This window comes from Crocuta crocuta, unplaced genomic scaffold, assembly GCF_008692635.1.
Source record: "Crocuta crocuta isolate KB4526 unplaced genomic scaffold, BGI_CrCroc_1.0 scaffold457, whole genome shotgun sequence".
In the NCBI taxonomy this organism is placed as follows: domain Eukaryota; kingdom Metazoa; phylum Chordata; class Mammalia; order Carnivora; family Hyaenidae; genus Crocuta; species Crocuta crocuta.
In genome coordinates this window covers 4,773,301-4,789,745 of record NW_027531318.1, presented here as the reverse complement: position 1 = coordinate 4,789,745, position 16,445 = coordinate 4,773,301, and the positions used below count along the sequence as shown (strand labels likewise).

The 16,445-nt window shown below is 34.2% G+C and overlaps 1 protein-coding gene and 1 long non-coding RNA gene across 5 annotated transcripts in view; one reads left to right on the top strand and one right to left on the bottom strand.

Annotated features, from left to right (window-relative positions):
- Window positions 1-8,878, bottom strand: part of LOC144237990 (uncharacterized) — a 32,840-nt gene extending 23,962 nt beyond the window's left edge. The window contains exon 1 of the long non-coding RNA XR_013336969.1: window positions 8,742-8,878. This is a non-coding gene — a long non-coding RNA (uncharacterized LOC144237990). The remainder of the gene's footprint in view (window positions 1-8,741) is intronic.
- ZEB1 (zinc finger E-box binding homeobox 1) overlaps window positions 1-16,445 on the top strand; it is a 200,787-nt gene that overhangs the window by 57,552 nt on the left and 126,790 nt on the right. The gene's annotated exons all lie outside the window — the stretch shown is intronic.

Sequence of the window (16,445 nt, the reverse complement as noted above, 5' to 3'; positions counted from 1 at the left end):
TGTCTAAAACAGTGGAGTGATGCATGGATAGATATGTAACTCATATATTACAAGAGATCTCTCTGCCCCCTAGAGATTTAAATATAAACTTTCCTTGACCCTGGCTTCCTGGTTAATGAGAGTTAAGAGAAATGCCCTTCATCCTGTGACTTAAATTTCTGTGCCTGATTAAGATACCTCATGCCTCTTGCTTGGTATGCCACCTGATTTCTGCCAGCATCAATACAAATGTTAAATCAGCCCCTTTAACTAGTTTCAAAAATCTAGCAGGTAGGTGACAGAACCACCAGACTTTTTTTTCTTAGTCTTTGAGCAAAACATTACTGTCCACATCTATGCTCTCTAACTGAGACACTGTCCTAAATTAATAGTTGTTTTCTTAACAGGAATTCTGAAGATTAAACTTTTTTTTTTAATTTTGTAGAACATGGGTCACTGGTGGCGACCATTAATAGGAATCTAGAATTCGTCCCATCTACATGTAACAACTGAATATATGATAAAATATTCTTCCCTATTGGAGAAGCCACTTAAAGGATATTCACTCAATGGTATTAGATAGTAGTCTTCAGTGGTATAGCTGCAAAACTGATTAGACTAAAAAATGAAATGCTTTCGTCCATACTTTATAAAACCATTGGAATTAAAAAGCATAGAAATTACATCTCATATTTGATGCATTAGTAGAACTCAGCCAAGGTGCAAAGATATCTTTTTTTGAATATCTAAAAAAAAATCATGAGACTGAAATGTTATAATTAAAAGGATCACAGAAGATTGAGGGAAATATCTACATCAAAAGTTACAAGGAAAATGACAGTAGCTTTAACAATTTTATATTATTGCAGAATATGCTAATTTAGACCTAATAAGGAAAAAATATGCCAAATTAAGAATATGAGATATGAAAAATAAATGCAAGGAAAAATACCTACCCATATACTTAACACAAAGTTACAACTTAAAATGACTTTGCACAGTTTTCTCATTTTATTAAAGGAACTAAAATTTTTACAAAGAAATATTGTCAAGGTAAGCAGTGATACCAAACTCTTTTAGAATGTAATACCAGGAGTATATGCTGAGAATCACAGTGATGTTCAGATTGTATCACTCTAGTAGGAATTTAGGAAATAGATATTATGCTAATTATAAATCACAGATCTAGAGAAAAATGCTTAATTTGAGACTAATTATAGAACATCAGTGTAAAATATGTTATCTTTAAATAATTATTTTTGAAAATATTGGAACTGTCCAGTAGAACTTCCTGCATTGAGAAGTTGTGTAATTTGCACTATCCAATATAGTATCCATTAGCCACATGTAGCTACTGAACACTTGAAATGTGGCTAGGGCAACTGAGGAACTGAATTTTAAATTTTATTTAACATTAATTATGCTTAAATACCCACATAGGTTTAGTGGCCATGGTATTGGAGAGTGCAGCTCTAGAAATATGGAGAAATGTTAGGTGAAAATAGTAAGTTTATGTGATGATTATAAGTATGTAAATAAATACCCATATGTACATAAGGAAAGTGATATTTACAATTAAAATGTTTATGTTAGGATTGAAAGAAATGGGTGATTTTTTAAAATGCTGATTAAAAGATCAGGTGAAAATAATATAGCATTCCAGCACTGTGCTACTCAGTATGGTAGCCACTAGCCTGATGTGGAAATTTTAATTTAAGTAAGATTAAGAATCCAGTTCTTCAGTCACACCAGCCACATTTCAAGTGTTTGATAGCACACATAGCTAATGTTTACCATTTAGACATAAGACATACAGAACATTTCTATTTCTACCATTGCAGAAAATTCTATAATATAGTCTAGTCTAAAGAACTGTTAAAAGGAAGTACTGGAACAAGTCACTGATTATTTGTTAGTAATTTCTATGGGCATAGATGAATTAAAACTGGAAAGTAGATTTAGTGAAAAAGTATAAGGTATCATAAGACCTTACACTTTTTTTCTTTTCAAAATTTTCTTTAAATAGTTAACATATAGTATAATGGTTTCAGGAGTAGAATTTAGTGATTCACCACTTACGTACAGCACCCGTGCTCATCATCATAAGTGCCCTCCTTAATGCCCATCACCTATTTAGCCCATTCCCCTACCCACGTGCCTCCATCAGCCCTCAGTTCTCTGTTTTTACTAATCTCTATGGTTTGCTTCCCTCTTTTTCCCCTTCCAATTTGTTCATCTATTTTGTTTCTTAAATTGCACATATGAATGAAGACCCTACACCTGTAACTTAGATCGGCATTCTGTAAAGTATGGACTGCAAATCAGTGCTGGTTATACCAATCCATGATTAAATGCTTACTCTCAACTTTGTACTTGTTTAGAAACTTTGATAGCAATGTGATAGTTCTCTGTGATCCAATTATATCACCTGTCTTAACTCCTTGAACGTTAGACTGATCTGGTTATCAGTGAAGCTCCCTGTAGAATTCTGTGTAATAAGATCTGAGTATTAGCTGTGAGCAGTAGTCTATGAGCAGAGCCACCCACAATGACAATTAAAACAGTTCTTTACTACAGGCAGTATGAGAAACATTGGTCAGGATGAAGCAGAGAAGGTAGTTGCTCAGGGGAATTTTGTAAGGAGCTTAAATTGGTTATTAGTATAGTTTAATATACACTTGCAAGTGAAATTAAAATTTGAACACTAGATCTCTGAAGGTGATATAAGACTTCATCTCTCGTGCTAGTAGAAATAAAGCAAATGAGTCATTCTTCAACAGTGTGAATAAGGATTTTCAAGGAGTTCCTCCTAGTCAGTGCCTCTATTTGGGGAAGTTGTTTCCTGTTTTCCTCTTGGGGGTGGTGGGGCTTCAACCAGCTAGCACAATCTTTTGCCTTTTAGCAGAATTTCCAACTTCATATTTTCCTTTACCCTTTCTACACTTCCTTTGACATATTGTTCTACTTAGTTCTTTGTAATTGCATTCATCTCTTTCCCACAAAGTTAGTTTTAAAGGCTTTACAGAATGTCCAAAATGGGAAAATTGTTTTAAACTAAGTTTAAATTTTTTATTTCTTTTTTCACATTTAAGCTTGATTGATTCCTTGATATAAGATTTTAAGTTGAATTATTTGTGAAATGTGGAAGGCTTTTTACTACTATAATTAAGGCATAATCTGTCAGCTAAAGCATTGTTTTAATAATACAGGGTAAGCATAATCCTTGATTTACTACCTGTTTTCTTATTGTGATTTTGGCTATACACTAAATGTCTACCTACTCCCTGAAATGAAGTGCCCCATATGGGCTGTCCAGTTTGTTTTGAGGGCCAATTCTACATTTGTAGAATTTGGGGTTAAATGGAATCAAGTACTTTATAATAGTTCTTTGATTCCTAGTGATCTTGCATTTTGGAATAAAAAACATATACGTATTAAGCCCTTCAACAATATGATTGATTAATCTGTTACTGATTTTAGCATTTCTTCCTTCTCTCCCTAATTTATCGAGTTGGAAAGAGTTAGAAAACACCTGAAAGAAATCAATCTCTATTTTTAATAATAGTCTATAAGTTACAGAAAAAGAAATAAAGTGTTCAGCATTTCCTGTTTAAATTTTGAGTTTTCTGAGATGAACCAAAATGTACATATTTATTTAAAATACATATGAATATCATACTGATAGAATGGCATCTTCTGATTTCATTTTTAAATTTTTGTTTATTTTTTTTATGTAATTTATTGTCAAATAGGCTTACATCACCCAGTGCTCTTCCCAACAAGTGCCCTCCTCAATGCCGATTTCATTTTAATATTATGATAATGATTTGCTTTACATAGGCACAATTACCGATATAGAGAACCATATTATCACTTTAGTTAGCTTCAAAAGATGAAATAAATATATTAAGAAATACATTAAGAATATATCATATCTATATTATTATTTGATATTTGATAATATATTTTTAAGATACAGTGTGTGATTTCCTGATCTGAACAAAACATTCCATTTCTTTAGGAGTTTGGGTTATAATAATTGATTTATTGCGTTTTCTCATAAACATGTTAAGGTGCAGCGTTTTGAAAACATTCTTATGTTACTTAATATGTAATTAGGGGCTTATATTACTACTATTATTTTTATATAACACATTTCAGACTCTTCAGAATATTTGTAGGCTTCTAATTGTTTTATGCAACTTTCAACCTTGAGAATATTGACTAATTGACTAATATTCTTTCTATTTAATTTTTTTAGTGCTTATTATGTTTTAGGAACTATTTAATAAGGCTCTTCAGATAATCAGCATTAAAAAAAAAAAAAAGCCAAAACCCTTTATCTCTGAGGGCTTACATTCTCATAGATTGCCTCATATATGATTCTGTGGCTTTTAATACCAAGGGCTAGTTTTCTGTTGTCAGGAAATGCATTATGTCATTATTTTGTAATATAGAGGTATCCAAGAAGGGCAAAATTTCTTCTAGTTCAGTGAATCTGACTCATTGCTCTTCAATGAATTTAGCTTTACGTCTTTTAATGCAACTTATATAATTATGATCATTTGGCAACCCAGAATTATTCTGTATTTTTCTCAACTTCCCAACTGGTAGTTCAGTGCCAGGGTAGAAATTAAACTACCCATTTAAGGTTTTGGGTTTAAGGAGTAATGTTTGAAGCATGAAATATTCTTTAGGGAAGACACTCTTTTTTTTTTTTTTTTTTCCTTGAGAGAAAGGAATACGGTTTTGGAATACTCATGATTTTATCTTAATTCTTTTTTTCAGAACCTACGTTTTGTAGCATAGGTAGATAAACTTGAGCCACATGGTATGATCTCTCAGTATAATATTTTACTCTTCTCTCCTCCTTCAGGAAAATCTTTAACTTCCACCACAAGAAGATTAAAAAGAGGTCCCTCCTGCACCAAGAAAGATCTGCAGATCTTTTTCAGTGTTCTTGGAGGTGTGGGGTGTGAGAACTTGATCAGTTTGTGTCAACCACCTTGTTCTCTAAAGGTAAGCACTGTGTAGTGAGTGCACACTCATGGGCCCACGCTCCTAATGTAGGTCTGGTTTTGGAATGCTCCATTGAGGGTTTGAGGCCGTCAGACTTCCTCGTAGAAGGATGGCCTAGGCAGCCACTTGTGGGCAAGACATCACACACATCCATCTAGAGATGGTTTCCCTTGGTTAGAAGTAAAGCCTGTCCCAGAGATGTATGGGTGTTTTTTTGTTTTATTTTTTTAAAAAGTCCCAATTACCATAAAATTTGTGTCCAGTGCAGCCTGCATTTAAATCAATTAAGTAATTGCTGTGGTTGGTCCCTCATCAAGAACCTTTCTTGGATGTCTTGAAAGTTACATTTAAGAATTTTGAAGCAATGACAGCCTTTAAGCAGTCTGGTGACATAATAGATTAAATTGCTATAATCTGTTCTGAAGAGTTGCTTTTCATGATCTTTTTGAAGCGATCTCTTACCTTTACTTCACAGAAAGTCCCGTAAGCCATTTTTAAATCTGTATTAAGCTTCAGATAATATGGAAGCAAAGATCTTCTTAATCTTTAATAAGGCATATGATGTAAAATTGCTTATGTCAGATCCTAATTGAAAAAAATTACTTTTAAAATCAGCAGTTTTTTTCTTGCTTTAACACCTTTAAACTGTCTAGGAAATGAAGACATATACATTGGTTTCATGAGGGAAACCTCATAAAGGATAAATAAATTATTGTCTCTCCTTTACTTCTAAACTCTAATATCAGAAAACCTTATTGCTCTATTGTACAATGTATTAACACCCCTCAAAAAGGCCAATCCTAAATAAAATGGTCTTTGAATACCATGTATTGACCATGAAGAAGAACCAGAACACGTCAATTTTGAAAATGTCAAGATTAAACGTAGGTTAATATGAAATAATAATTTGGGCTGTCACCAAGAGACTAAACGTCTAGCAAAACATTTCAGATTATAGTCACCAGGATACTATGGTATCAACAATGAGGATTTAAAGTGCTGGTGAAGGCATTAATTGGTCCCTATCTAGTTTTATTCATCTTTTTTTCCTTAAAGCTCTTAAAGTGATTTTGAAAACCATAATTCTGAAAGATATGCACTATTCATGAAACACTTAAGTTTGGGAGAAATCTGCTTTTTGTCTGCCCTCTCTTTGGTTTATGATAAATTTTATCATTTTTTCAAAACACTTGTTCTTCCTAAATCTCAATAGTAAAAGATATTAAGGAGGGAAACAACTCCGTATTTGCTATTAGAGTGGGGAAAAAATTCAACTAAGACCTTTTTTGAAAAAGCCTTGAGATCCAGTTTACTGTTTTATATGAAAATAGTTGAGGAATTAGAATTAGTCTTGCTTATTGTAACTTAGGCAACTTAAAAGATTTAACACTTTAAGTAGATATCATATCTAGTTTAAGTAGATATGATATGGGTTTTATAGTGAAGAAATATAGATTACTGAGTATTTGGAGATAATTTCTCTAGATAATTTTTTTTAATTTTTATTTCTGAGAGCATGTTAAATATTTTTAACCTTTATAATAGCATGGAACAGAATAGACAAATGCATTAAGTCTTTGAGACAATTGAGAAAAAAATTTGAATTAAAAGTCAAACAGACTGATATAAGGTGGGGTACAAGAATAACTAAACAGATTATTATTTGTTACCTAAACTAAAACTTCATTATAACTAAAACTTTTTAATCTAAAAAGCACCCCCATCCTTTTAAAAGTGAGCTTTGTCTTAAACAATAGTATTGGCAGTATATTTTGTAAAAAGAGAAATTTATTTCAACATGTTAGAACTGATATTATAATTTCCAATCAGTTATGTAGCAAGAATATATAAAATTGAGACCACTGAGGAACTTGTCTTCTGTATCTAAGTATGAAAAATAAAATATTTTGCTAACAACTCTTATAACTTAATATCACCTCAATTCATATTAGGCAACAAAGTAAACTATTGTTATTTGATTTTGATGATATATAGGAGTGAAAACCCAACCCAACATATTGACCTAAGAAATTCTTCTACTGGAATTGGAACTAGAATTTGGGAGATTTTATTTGTATGTATACATACATATACTTAATCATACACATATATACATACTAGTGTTTATTTCTCCTTTTAAATTCTGTAAGAATGATTTGTCAAAGATAAGATTTCTGATTTGTCTTTCACTACTATTTGGATCCCATGTTTTTATTTGTTTTTAAAGAGTAGTCCCTACTAGAAATTTGGTTTCTTTGGTATGATCGTGCTCCCTAGGTACTCTAATAGCTAAAGAGAGGTGAGAGAGGCAGCCCTATGTTTACCAACATTGATTTTATAGAGAAGGAACAAGGAAAGTCCTCTAGACCAGCACTGTTCAGTAAAATATAAGCCACAAATACAAGCTACATCTATAATTTTAAGGGTTTTTTGTAGTTGCATTAAAAAAGTCAAAAACAGGCAAAATCTAAAATATTCCTTCAACGTGTCATCCGTATAAAAATTTGAGATGTTTTACTTTCATTCAATTAAGTATTCAAAACCTGATGTGTATTTTACACTTACCAGAAAATTTTGTGTTGAACTAGCCACATTTCAAGTGCGCCATAGCCACATGTAGCTAGTAGCTGCCTTATGAGGCAGTGCAGATCTACCCCAAGAATGGAGCTCCCATTTTAGCATCATCCATGCTGAATTCCATTGGGTAACTCATAACCTCCCCTGATTTAGAGTTTCCATATTTAGCAGAAGACCCCCCCCAAAAAAAAAAAAATCAAAAACAAAACCAAAACAAGATGCCCAGTTTAATTTGAATTTCAGGTAAAAAATAACTGTTTAGTGTAATTGTGACCCATGCTATACTCGGGACATGCTTAGAAAATAATTGTTTATTTGAAATGCAGATTTAACTGAGTGTACTGTATTTTATCTGGCAATCCTACCCTGGTTTAACCAAATGGAAGATGTCATCAGGGTTCCTAGATACCTGCTGGACTAATGGATAGAGAATCTCTTCCTCTGTGGAGGATTTCGATAACCCTCCAAAAATCAGTATGCAAACTAGAAACTATATATAGCCATTTCTTCCTCATTCTCTAAGATGTTTAAGACAGAAGATGGACTTGTATCACCGAGGCTCAGTCCTTATGTATTTCAATATTTTAAATCTAAATTATTACATTAAACAATAAGGTTTATGACTACTTGAGCTTATAAAATAGAAATTATCTAATAGCATATTACTAGTATTATGTCTTACGAAAAACAGTTCACCCTTAGTGACAGTCTCAGCAGTTTTCAGGGTCCTGGCTATTTCAAGTTATTTCCCTACTATTGGTAACCACTGCAGCTGTCTCCTTGTCTCAAGTTGGCAAGCATTAACTCAAAATGGTAGGTTGCCAAATGCCAGGATAAGGCTTATTTTACAGTGCAAGTATTTAAGTACTTGTAATTCTGTGCTTTGGTGTTGATCATTGGACCCTGACCCAGTCAACGTCCCTCAATTCTTAAACCATTATCTCTCATTCATTCATACTGAGGTCTTTTATAGAAGTCTTCTGTTCTTATTTTTTAACATTTTTAATGTTCAAGTTTTAGTACCATTTTGAAGCAAGTAACAACTTCTGTAGTAGCATGTAGATCTTATCCCTCTTAACCTCTAGAAAAGAGACCATTTATAATTCGTGTTCTCTAAGGACAGTAATTACACCAGCTCCACACTCCCTCTCAGGGGGAACACTTGCCTTCAGGAGGTGAATAACTTCAGGTGACAGGTCTGTTTCATTACCAGCCAGGCAGGTAAGATCCAACTGCCAGTGCGGTTTGGCAGTTTAGAAGTTCAGTTTAAGCTATGGCGCATTCCAAATCCATTCATGCTTAGGAGAATGTACCCAAGAGTGTGGATATGTTTATAATTACTGCATTTCCTTCAGAGAACAAGAATTAACAGGTAAGGTTTGGTTTTTTGGTGTTTTTTTTTTTTTTTTGCAGTGATCCAAAAATTATTTTTAAGTAAGAAATTTAAGGATCTGAAAGTACTACTCTTTTCTCAAAAGAGTCACCAAAAAAATTTTCTCAAACATAGCCTATATTACATAATAGTTTTCTTCCTCACTCTAAGAAGAAATTGAACCTGGAAAGGAGGGGAGGTAGGAAGAGACAACTTATTGTCATTTGAAAGCTGTGAATATCACACATTCTGTGTCTAGAAATATCCTAGGTTTATGTAAGAATCTTATTTTGCCTAACTTTTAATGTCTAAGGTATGAATTATTTTGTCAAATTAACACCTACATCCATATATAGCTCAGGTGTTCAGCCTTTCTGAGCTAATATCTTTAACAGCAGTGAGTAAATTAATGAATTGTGTTTGGGTTTTCACTTTTATTCTCAAGACTGACTTTTTTTGTTTAAAGGCTTTAACCTCATTTCTGAAACTGAAATTTAAAGCTGCAAAATACCTTAAAGTCTAGCTCCCTTTTTACCCCATGATGGATGAGCTTTGTAGAGTCTGTGAATCCCCTGAAATTATAATAAAATTTTGTACGTATGTGTTTTTTGCTGGGAAGAGTGTACATAATTTTCATCATACTCTTGAATGGTTTGCAACTCTGAATAAGTCTAACATCATTACTTTACTGATAAACTGAATTTCAGAGGATATGAATTATTTGCCTTCTCATGTGAAATTTAATACTTGTAAAAACTAAATTTCGTTTCTAGAAAACACTACTTGTTTTTAGAAGGAAAAAGCTTTAACTTGAATTAAGTAAACTTGAGAATACCAGCCTAATTGGGAGCAGCTAATTTGCTACTTGTTTCTTCCATTCTACCCTTTGACTGGAATCCTTACCAGCTGTTGTATAAAAGTGGTCCCTCAATAAAATATGTGATAAATTCTTAAAGGTCAGTGAAGGGAAAAATGAATTATCTATTATAATTTGAGTCCTATTTTTTTCCCTTTTCAAATCCTTTACTCAAAGAGAGTAATATAGGTGAATAATGTGATTTTGAGAGTATTAAAGCAGTTAATTACTTTAATAAACATCACACTGAGCATTGTTGGGGCTTCTTCTGGTCCTGAAGCCTAGTTAAATTCTATAGTAGACTGCATACTTCATAGTGGTTTTTCAGTGAAAGAGTATTTTAAGTTCGTTCTTTTTTATCAGAAGATGTTTTTATCATTACAGTAATCCTTTAGTAAGTTCTCAATTAAGGAAACTAATACTTGTTTCTCAAAATAAAGGAAATACCATTTTGTTTTACTTTTTCTTTTTCCTGGTGCTAGTCAGGAAAGTCTGCCTCATTCAAAATTTAACGAATGTGTACCATTAATGGAATGTTAGAATAAAAAGAAATTTGAGAGATGATGCACATAAACCAATTATTTCTCAAAAGGAGAAGAAAAGAGTAAGAAAATTTAGGACACTAGTTTTTTAATATAGGACACTATATTTTATATATATATTTTTTTTTTAACATAGGACACTATATTTTTTTCTTCTTCTCCTTATTTATTTTTTTTTACAAATAGTTTATTGTCAAATTAGTTTCCACATAACACTCAGTGCTCATCCCCACAAGTGTCCTCCTCCATGCCCCTCCCCCCCTCCCCCCACATCCATCAGTCCTCAGTTTTTGTCAGCATTCAAGAGTCTCTCATGGTTTGCCTCTCTCCCTTTCCCCCACCATTTCCGCCCTTCTTCTCCCCCTTGTTCCTCCGTCAAGTTCCTCCTAATCCTCCTATACGTGCAAACATATGATATTTGTCCTTCTCTGCCTGACTTATTTCGCTCAGCATAACACCCTCAAGGTCCATCCATGTTGCTACACATGGCCAGATTTCATTGTTTCTCATTGCCATGTAGTATTCCATGGTATAGATAAACCACATCTTCTTGATCCATTCATCTGTTGATGGACACTTAGGCTCTTTCCATGTTTTAGCTATTGTGGAGAGTGCTGCTATGAACATTGGGGTACATGTGCTCCTATGCATCAGCATTTCTGTATCCCTTGGGTAAATTCCTAGCAGTGCTATTGCTGGGTCATAGGGGAGTTCTATTGTTAGTTTCCTGAGGAACCTCCACACTGTTTTCCAGAGGGGCTGTACCAGTTTACATTCCCACCAACAGTGTAGGAGGGTGCCCGTTTCTCCACATCCTCGCCAGCATCTAGAGTTCTCTGATTTGCTCATTTTAGCCACTCTGACTGGCGTGAGGTGGTATCTCAGTGTGGTTTTGATTTGTATTTCCCTGATGAGGAGGGATGCTGAGCATCGTTTCATGTGTCTGTTGGCCATCTGGATGTCCTCTTTGGAGAAGTGTCTGTTCATATCTTCTGCCCATTTCTTCACTGGGTTGTTTGTTTTTCGGGCGTGTAGTTTGGTGAGTTCCTTATAGATTCTGGATATTAACCCTTTATCTGATATGTCATTTGCAACTATCTTTTCCCATTCCGTTGGTTGCCTATTAGTTTTCTGGGTTGTTTCCTTGGCTGAGGACACTATATTTTTAATTTAAATTTAATGATACTTAAAGATTCTAAAATGCATAATGTAAAGCTCTTATACAAAATGGTACTCATTTCTGAAATAGATTACAATTTTGGTTTTTTTCCCCCCTTTGAGCAGTATAATTTGAGGTAGACTGATTTTNAAGTATCACTCAAGGTGATTATCACGTATGCTCTTCTGCCTTTGTAGAAGGTAACTTTTTAAGTCAGCCCGATTCTGTATTTTATCTAGGAAGAACAGTTCGTATATGCCACCCAGTAGGCCACCTGTGTTGCTTTCTATAGGTAATTCTAACAGATGGAAGTTATATTTTTACTTTTCATTCATCAAATTGTTTTGCGTTTAAAATAGAAAAGCTTAAATTCTACTTAGGAACATTTACAAATATTTAGACATAGTTTTTTTTTTTTTTTTTTTAATTTGAGGTAGACTGATTTTTAAATATTCTCTTTGCCTTCAAAGAAATTGGAATAATTAATTGACCTATTCATTCAATTCATTAAATCAGTGGTGGAGCTTTGGTATACATGGCATATTAAAAATAATCCAACATCTAGGTGTCCACGTGGCTCAATCAGTTAACCATCCAACTTCAGCTCAGGTCATGATCTCATGGTTCGTGAGATCAAGCCCTGTGTTGGGCTGTGCTGACAACTCAGAGCCTGGAGCCTGCTTCAAATTCTGTGTCTCCCTCTCTCTGCCCTTCCCCTGTTCACGCTCTGTATGTCTCTTTCAAAAATAAATAAACATTTTAAAAAATTTAATAATCCAACATCTGAACATAAATCAGTAGAAACTGTCAATGATCAATTTCATGTCAATTTATTAACAGACTATTTATTTATTTATTTACTTATAAGATAATATTTTCAAAGAAACCAGAACTGTTAAAAGTGACTTTCTTTGCCTACATGCATGGCTTATATCTTTCTGTGTATAAACAATTTACTATTTTAACTCTTTCTTTTCAGTTCATATATCAAAAACTCTTTTAGCAGTTTCACTCTTTATACTGTAGTACATAGACTTGAAAACTTAACTACAACTACCTTCCATGTTCTTGTGTAGGAAATAAATAAATGTATTCAATCAGTCATCAAATATATAGAGAACTATGAAAATAGAATGGTAAATAAAACATTCCCTGTACTCACAAGCTCTACAGTTTATTAAAGATGTGTGATGGAGTGGTATAGGGATAGGATAGAGGGGATTCTAACCTAATCCGCGGCTCAGGGAAGTCTTCTTTGCCAAAATGAAATTTTAACTGAACCAGAGACATTATTAGGAGTCGGTCAAAGAAAATGAGAAGGCAGAATAAGCATATGTGAAAGCCCTGCAGGAAGAAATAACAAAACACACTGAAGAAAAAAGACTTCTGGAGAGAGCGAGAGATGAGACTGTATAGCAAAGTATCTTTAAAGATATTTGGACTTTGGGCTTGAACTTAACAGCAGTGGGAAGACATTGAACATTGTATTTTTTCTAAAACTTTTTATAAAAGCTTAATAGTATAACTGGAAAAGTGAGCGTAAGTATATAGCCTATGTGACCATCACCCAGAAGAAGAAACAGAACATCATCAACATCCCACAAGTTCCATTTCATTTTTCCTTCCAGTCAGTCTTGCGCCCCAAACCACCGAGGACACCTCTCACCTGACTGCTTTAAATGCATAGATGCTATCGCTTTTATTGCACTTTAGGGTAAAAAAGGGGCTTGAATATATATGCTCATTTCATATGAATGAAAGAAGCCAGACACAACATTCTGATTTCGAGAGTCACCCTTATTATTGAGTATGGTCGCTGATCAGTCTCATTGCTGTATGTTGTATCATATGAATGTACCATGAGATTTGCCACATCTGCCCAGTGGAGGATAGAAAGATGTGAAGTCAGCAAGTTTCACAGTTAAGTCTGGGGGAGAGATAATGGGGTTTGAGTTAGTGGTGACACTGAGGATGAACAGAAGTGAGCATAGTAAATAGAGGTTTATGACTTAGAATTTATAGGGCATGGGGATTAATTAGATGAGGGGATGAGGAATACAAAGAGACCAAGGATAACTCATGGGTCTCTGGCTTGAGCAGAAGTGGATGGTGGTGCCCTTTAAGTCCAAACACTGGAGTGGGATGCATTGTTGTATAGTTTTAGTGATGGGGGGGAGGGGTAATGAATTTAGTATGCAGTGTATTTGAGTACCTGTGAAGCGTTGCACAGGTCTGCTTTCTGCAACTAAAGAACTGTTTATTAACTGAATGAATGACTTTACATTCACTAATAACAGTGTGTTAACAGAGTTCTTCTACATGGGGAAGGTTGTAAATCTTCTTACTATGTCTTCTTCACCTATAAATCTCATCAGATGCTCTTCCTAATGTTTGTAGGAGTGGTTTTGTCAAGTGTTACTCTCTTCATATATTTTCCTATATAGTATCTTTCCCCTAAAGTACTACTGACTTAATATACATGCGGAATCACACCTTCCCATATACGCTGTAATGCCTTCATAATTTAAAAAGTGTTTCAGTCCTTACAGTCTTAAATTAATGCACAATAGTCACACTTTAAAATGAGTTTATTTATATGAAATGATTAACCTACTTACTTGGCAAGACTTAAAGTAACTGAAATAAATGTTCATGAAATTTTGGTAGGGGAAAGGAAAGAAACATAAGAATGAGGTAAAACCTGAAGCTTGAGTTGGAGCCTCAGCAGGAAGCCACAGAGAAAATCCTGGGTGTCAGAGAGCAAGATAAAAGCACCTGATTTTAAATATTTTTTTTAAATTTATTTCTAGGAGAGAGAGAGAGAGACAGCATGAGCAGGGGAGGGTCAGAGAGAGAGGGAGTCACAGACCGAAACAGGCTCCAGGCTCTGAGCTGGCAGTCAGCACAGAGCCCGACGCGGGGCTCGAACCCACGAACCGCGAGATCATGACCTAAGCGAAAGTCGGACGCTTAACTAACTAAGCCACCCAGGCGCCCCTAAAAGCACCTGATTTTAAAGGGGATGGAATACCAACAGGGTTGGAGAGGAACTATGAACGAGGAACTCTGCCTTCTTTAACAGTGCTGCCTGGGACTGTTTGTGCCCATGGGAAATTTTAGGGGAAGAGGACTAATAAGTTTGACTCTGAATTAAGCAAATGCTGGCACACAGTGCGATGCTTAACAGACTTAGCAGTGTGCCCACTTTACACCAGTCAGTTATAATTTAGTGTTGTGTTTAGCCCACAAAATTTGAACTAAAATCAAGGCATTTTATCATGTCCATGGGAATAAAACACAGTAAGCAGTCTTGATCGTTATTTTCAGTTTATAGAGTTTTACCTAGCTTTAGGCTCTGTCACAATTTTTAAAATTAAATTCCCCCATTTCATTTCCTGGAATGTGTGTGTGTATATGTGTGTGTTTTGTTTGTTTGTTTTCAAATTTTTGGCAAATCAGCATTTACATAGTAATATCACACCAGTACTTTCTGAAGCCACTGAATTTAATTCAGTCATTCATCATACATTTATGAAATATATTCCATATTTGTAATAGTTTTGTGGCCTAGGGTGATGATGCAAAGAAGTGTTTGTGCTCATTGTTACTGGCACTGTAGTAGGGAGCCTCAGAACATACAAAATCAGTGTAATAATACAAGTTATTATTGGATAGTGTTGTAACAGTGTTATAAAAAATTTCCCCTGAATAGTGTTGTAAAAGCCATGAATTCAGGGGAAAGAAGGTACAGGCTGTGATATACTAGGAGAAATGATGGAGGTGGTAGAATTTAATTTGGGTCCAGATGGGTAAGTAGGCTTTGAATAGATGTGGCAAAGAGCTGCAGAGAAGGGTACCATCCTGAGAAAAGTGCAGAAACAGATATGGCGTGTATTGGGCCTCGTGAGAAGGAAACCGGTCAGAATGCAGAAGAGAACACAAGCTGGTGTATGGAGAGAAAAGTTTCACTGAAACTTTACCGTGTTGTAAGAAGCTTTGAATTACTCAAAACTTCACCAGTTACAAAAGCATGGGTTCTTGTCTTGATTTTTAGATTGTATGTAAGTATAATTTTATTTGTCATTATGTGGTAATTATTTAGTTTTTACTTGTCATCATGTGGTAATTACTTAGATTTTTATCTTTTTAAAAACCTCATGTGAGATTACCTTCAGGAGCAAAGTGATTGTGCTTTTAAGTTCAGAGAAACTTCACCTGGGATCTATGCATTGGCTTTAGGGAGTCTGGATCTTTCTAAAATTAAGACAGAATTTGGATATATCTCTTTCCTGGAGGAAGGGTCCATTACCTTTATCAAAATCTTAAAGGATCTGACAATCCAAAAGAAGTTAATAAAACAGCTTTGGCTCTCCTGACTTAAAATCTCTTTAATCTAACTGCTTTGTGTATACATATTTTTAATATAGGAAATACAAATAGGGAAATTAAAGCATACTAAATGTTTTTGGATATTTTTCTTTCTTTCACTGTTTACTGGTACAGTATTTAAGGGATAAATAGTTTCAATTGGATTGCAAATTGTATCACTTGGATTGATTACATAATAGAGATGGTGGCTACTTTACATAGTTCATGGTTTTCAGTTAAAGAACCTCTAACTTTTTTTAGATACAGGCATATTGCTAAGCATGCTATTTAAAGAACTTTCTTATTTTTGGGAAAAAAAATATATATCCTTTTTACAGAATATAAAGCACTTTACATGAATGTCCAACTTTAATCCCGAGATATGACTCACCTGGATCATAGCTAATCTTTTATACAACAGTTTAAAGCAGGAGCCATTGAATAATAACCATGGGCCAAGTCTAGTCCTTGGACTATTTTTATATGGCCCACAAGCTAAGAATTCTTTTTACATTTTAAAATCATTAACAAAAAGGACTGTGAAGGATTAGGATTGTGAAAAAGACGACAATT